The sequence below is a fragment of the Microtus ochrogaster genome, unplaced genomic scaffold (genome assembly GCF_000317375.1).
Source record: "Microtus ochrogaster isolate Prairie Vole_2 unplaced genomic scaffold, MicOch1.0 UNK73, whole genome shotgun sequence".
NCBI classification, from domain to species: domain Eukaryota; kingdom Metazoa; phylum Chordata; class Mammalia; order Rodentia; family Cricetidae; genus Microtus; species Microtus ochrogaster.
Window position 1 is genome coordinate 1,010,982 of NW_004949171.1, and position 6,135 is coordinate 1,017,116.

Sequence of the window (6,135 nt, forward strand, 5' to 3'; positions counted from 1 at the left end):
CTCAATCCAAAGGTGCTCTTGCTCTTTGCACACTACATTTGATCTCCTCAATCCAAAGGTGCTCTCTCTCTTTGCACACTACATTTGACCTCCTCGCCAGCTTTCCCAGCGTGGCTATGATGGTGCTCTTGTGCTTTGTTCCCACCCCTTATCCCCTTCATAGTATAGTAGACAACAACACAACCCTTGTCCCATCCACCTGGTCTGCTCCTCGCCTCTCGAGAGCAACTGACCAATGGTCACGATTATGCTTCTTAGAAGTTATGTTCAGCTGCACTCAGCGTGAATGGTCACTACTCAGGATGTCTAATGTTGTTGCATCTGGGCTCACCTCATCTCATTCACCTCAGTTTCTGCCGCTCTCCCACAAGCTCATTGCATTCTTAATCATTTTGATTATCCTTCAGCACAATAAGCTTTGATAGCCTGAGAGAGCTTTTACTACACAAAATATCATATGAGTCACTTCTTATTGTATATGAATCTATAAAAATCTCATTGCTTCTTAAGTATCTATGTGAATGATATCAAACCACATATAATCTTGTTGTTCTAAGATCTTTAAATTCTTTAAAAAAAACTTTTCAGTTAATATATTTTAATCATGTTCTTTCCCATGCCCAACTTCTCCAAGATCTTTCCTCCCAACTCAACCAACTTCATGTTCTTTCTCTCTCTTAAAAGAAAAAAAAATCGAAGTTAAACTTTTGAAACAACCTTTGTTTGTTTCTAAAAGCATTTATGACTTCAAAGAGTCACAAAATGAAGCACAGCACTGCAGTAATTACTAGGAGGGGCAACCGTTCTCATCCCTACACCCAGATAGCTGCACCCAGGAGTCCAGCACTGCAGCCTAGCAGCTCCAGTCTTTAAAGTCCCTGCAATTACTCCCTGTGCTGACATGTTGAGAATGGCCAACACAAGACATGGGGCTCATGGCACATGAAACTAGGTTTCCTCCCTTTCCTTTGCTGTCTTCTTTCACCTCACCCAGCTTGGTTCTTCTTTATCCATTAGATAAATTTACAGAGAGTGACAACAAAGTTTAGTAAATGTTGCAAACTAGATGGATAATAATTTGTTACACGTGAAGGGGAACTTCCTTGTACAGGGACAAAGAAAATTGTAAAGAAGTCAAATTTGCCAAACTCTTTGGGGAAGCAGAGAGCATTCTGGATGTGGGTAGGTTGGTGAACACACATCAGAAACTTTAGATGTGTTTAAGAAGTAGTGAGAAAAGAAGTGTGATCTTGCTGCAACAACATGGAGGCTGGGAGGTAGGTTCACAAGTGTGTCTCTGATTGTCAGCATGCTTTCTAAATTACTTTATTGACAAACTCAGCCTCCTCCATCTTTACATTTTCTCTTTGCCTACACCACGAATTTTATGTTCTCTTACGTATCAATTAGTTTAAGTTTCCTTTCTTTAAGAACGTCTTTCCATTAAACTTGTACTTACTAAGCACTCACAATGAGGCTGGATTTGTAAAATACTTGCCCTATCATATGTCACATTTCTTCACCATTAACTCTACTGTGAACCTTCTAATCTTTCCAAAGGGAGGCTGTGCTTTCAAGTGTTGGATGTAAGCATTGCTGGATGACTAGGGAAGAAGTGCCAGTTAAATAAAAACAATGAGAGCTACACGTAGACATTTAGAGAAAGCAATCTGATCAAAAGAAATGCAGTCTTTTAAAACTAAATTAGAACTCACCTGGAAACGTCCTATTACCTTCTTATCAACCGCCTTGCTCCTGCCAAGCAGAGCATTGCAATCACAAAGTCATAACATGAACGTGGTTTCCATTTTCTGAGCTGAGAAGAAAAGGCAGTCCTCCCTGTATTTCTTTCTGTAAGATGACATATAAGCTTCCTGGTTGCTAGGGGCCAAGGCTCTTTCACCATATAAGGGAAGTGTTGCAGTCTATGATTTCATCTTCAGGGAACTCTGAGCATAGTGGCAGGTCTTCAGAGACCAAGTAAAGAGGTAGACACAGAATAACCCATTAGGGAATCCCACTGGAACTTTTATTAGAAGGCTAGCATGTCTTGGAAAGTCTCCAGAGTGAAGGGAACTGTCTTGACCATTCCCAGTTTCCATGTAGTGGAGTATTTATTGTTTATCACTTTTCTGAAGATAGGAACCACCAGCAACTCAGGTTCCTTGTCACAGATGTCATGGTGCAGGTGTGGGTTTACGGCTTCTATGGAAAGTAAACTCAGAGACACCTTGAGAAAGAACTTAGTCCCTTACAGCTGCAGGGGTCCTGAAGGACTGCACCACTTTCTCTCTGCTCAGGGCATTTTCACTCTTTCTCATATTCACACTTTAGCCAGTTGTTTTGCATATTCTCAAAAGCCCCAGAATAAAGCTTCTAAAAACACAATGCTAAGTGCAAATACCTGATTCAGGAGGTACCCCCAACCAAGTTTTGCATAGGGCTTGGGAAACCCTCAAACAAGATTCACCTAGGGGGACAACAGAAACAAAGGGTATCTGCTAAACAAAAGGTGAATTGAGGCAAGGTGCTGACACTCAAGAGCTAGGCCAGGAATAGCCCAGTGGGGGTTAGAGCTAGGTGCCTACTCTCTGGAGCCAGGCCAGGAGGAATTCTTCCACAGTTCATTTTATAATCTGGAGTTTTTAATTAAACTTTCTTCCTATTTTGATTTTAACTAAGTAGTATTGTTTTTCATTTTTGCATAGTAAAGAGTTGCCTGCAGATCTTTCTGGAAATCTAAATAGTATTGAGGGTTTTTTTTTTTTTTTAAAAAAAAAGAAAACAAACTATCTTTTTCAGTATATGTACCAGGCTCCCACTCCCTCCTCTCCTCCCATTCCCTCCATTTACCTTCACCTCCATCCACTCTTCAGAGAGGGTAAGGCACATTGCTTTGGGAAAGGTACAAGGCCCTCCCTACTATATCTAGGCTGAGCAAGGTATCAATCCAAAGAGAACAGGTTCCCAAAAAGCCAGTATAAGCAGTAGGGATAAATCTTGGTGCCACTGCCAGTGGTCCCTCAGTCTGCCCCAGCCACGCAACTGTCATCCACATTCAGAGGGACTAGTTTAGTCCTATCCTTGTCTAGCTGGAGTTGGTGAGCTCCCATTAGCTCAGGGAAACTGTTTAAGTGGGTGTACCCATAATGGTCTTGACCTCTTTGCTCATATTCTCATTTCTCCCATTCTTTGACTGGACTTTGGGAGCTCAGTTGATTCCTATTTTTTCTGAGAAAATGCCATACTGATTTTCAGAGTGGTTGTACAAGTTTGCATTTCCACCAGCAATTCTCCTTACTTGACATCCTCTCCAGCATAAGCTATCATTGGTGTTTTTTATCTTAGCCATTCAGACTGGTGTAAGATGGTATCTCAGAGTTGTTTTGATCTACATTTTCCTGATGGCTAAGGATGTTGAACATTTCCTTAATTGTCTTTCTACTATTTGAGATTCTTCTGTGGAGAATTTTCTATTTAGTTCTGTACCCCATTTTTTAATTGGGTTATTTGGAGTTTTGATGTCTAATTTCTTGAGTTCTTTATATATTTTGGAAATCACTCCTTTGTCTGATGTGGGGTTGGTAAATGTTATGCTCAGATTTAGGACGTGCCCCCAAAACCAACAAGGAGACCTAGTCCTGTATGTAAAAGCAAAGAGCTTTTATTCTTACACAAGTTTGCAAACTCAGTCTCTCTGTGTGTCCAGTGTACTGGAATAATCAGAGAGCCCTGAGCTCAGTTAGAGTTGAGTTTTTATACTAGTAACAGTGCAGGTGAGGAATTTCTAAGGTTCAAAACCCCCAATTGGCTGACATTTGTCTAGGGGTATCTTGGTAAGTGTGTGTTGGAAGGTAATCCTATCTACAATGGTTGGAACATTAGGATTTTTCTTTGGATGGTCTGTTCTTAGGTGGCACCTGGGTAATCTCAGTTTGTGGTCCTTCCAACCAGGTATTGCTTCAGGGTAAACTACTGAGACTCAGGCCTCCATTAAACTTATTGTGGCTGAGTCCTACAGTGTCAGGTGATAATGGTTGAAAGAACTTCCTTTGGGTGGTCTGTTTCTATTAAGCTTATCATGGCTGGCTCCTACAGTGAAGATCCTTTCCCATTCAGTAGGCTGCCTTTTAGTCTTACTGTGTCCTTTGCTTTACAAAAGCATCTCTGTTTCAGGAGTTCTCATTTATTTATTGTTGCTCACAGTGTCTGTGCTACTGGGATTATATTTAGGAAGTGGTCTCCTGTACTCATGCATTGAAGGCTACTTCCCACTTCCCCTCTATCAGATTCAGTGTGATTGGATTTATATTCAGGTCGTTAATCTATCTGGACTTGAGTTTTGTGCATAGCAATAGATATGGATCTATTTTCATTCTTCTACATGTTGACATCCAGTTACGCCAGCACCATTTGTTAAAGATGCTTTCTTTTCTTCCATTGTATAATTTTAGCTTCTTTGTCAAAAAATCAGGCATTCACAGGTTGTGGATTAATATCCAGATGTTTGATTTGATTCCATTGGTCAGCCTCTCTGCTTTTATGCCAATACCAAGTTGTTTTCATTACTGTAGCTCTGTAATAAAGCTTGATGTCAGGGATGGTGATGCCTCCATACGTCCCTTTGTTGTATAGGATTGTTTGACTAATCTGGATATTTTGTTTTTTCCAAATTAAGTTAATTATTGTTCTTTCAAGGTCTGTGAAGAATTGTGTTGGATTTTGATGAGAATTGCATTGAATCTATATATTGCTTTTGGTAGGATTGACATTTTTATTATGTTGATCCTGCATATCCAAGAGCTTGGGAGATCTTTCCACTTTCTGGTATCCTCTTCAATTTCTTTCTTCAAAGACTTAAAGTTCTTGTCAAATAGGTCTTTTACTTCCTTGGTTAGTGTTATTCTAAGATATTTTATGTTATTTGTGGCTCTTGTGAAAGGTGATGTTTCTCTGATTTTCCTCTCAGCTTCTTTATCATTTGTGTATAGGAAGGCTACTGATTTTTTTTTGAGTTGATCTTGTATTCTGCCACATCAGTGAAGGTGTTTATCAGATGTAGGAGTTCTCTAATAGAGTTTTTGGGGTCACTTACATACACTATCATATTATCCGCAAATAATGAAAGTCTGACTTTTTCCTTTCCAATTTGAATCCCTTTGATCTCCTTTTGTTGTCTTATTGCTATTGCTAAAATGTCAAGACCTATGTTGAAGAGATATGGAGAAAGTGGACAGCCTTGTCTTGTTCCTGATTTTAGTGGAATCGCTTTGAGTTTCTCTCCATTTAATTTGATGCTATCTGTTGGCTTGCTCTCTATTGCTGCCAATAAGTATTGTTTAAATCTGATTTTGTCAAGGAATATCTTGTTTTCTCCATCCGTGGTGACTGAAAACTTCACTGGGTATAGTAGTCTGAGCTTGCATACATGGTCTCTGAATGTCTGCAGCACATCTGCCTCGGACCTTCTGACTTTTATGTTTTCCATTGAGAAGTAGGGTGTAATTCTGATAGGTCTATCTTTATATGTTACTTGACTTTTTTCCTTTGCAGATCTTAATACTCTTTCTTTATTCTGCATGTTTTGCATTTTGATTATTATATGGCGAGGGGATGTATTTTTTTTTTTGATCCAGTCTATTTGGTGTTCTGTTAGTTTCTTGTATCTTCATAGAAATATCCTTCTTTAGGTTGGGAAAGTTTTTCTTTATGATTTTGTTGAATATATTTTCTGTGCTTTTGAGCTGGAGTTCTCCTTCTTTACCTATTATTCTTAGGCTTGGTCTTTTCTTGGTGTCCCAGATTTCCTGGATGTTTTGTCTTAAGAATTTGTTGGATTTAATGTTTTCTTTGACCAATGAACCTATTTCCTCTATAGTATCTTCAACACCTGAGATTCTTTCTTCTATCTCTTGTATTCTGTTGGTTATACTTGCCTCTGTAGTTCCAGATTTTCCATACTAGAATTCCCTTGGTTTGGGTCTTCTTTATTGACTCTATTTCATTCTCCAAGTCTTGAACTGTTTGCTTCACCTGTTTGATTGTTTTTGCTTGGATTTCTTCTAGGTATTTATTAATTTCTTCAAACTTTTTGTTTGTCTTTCTCTCCATTTCTATAAGGGAGTTTTTAATTTC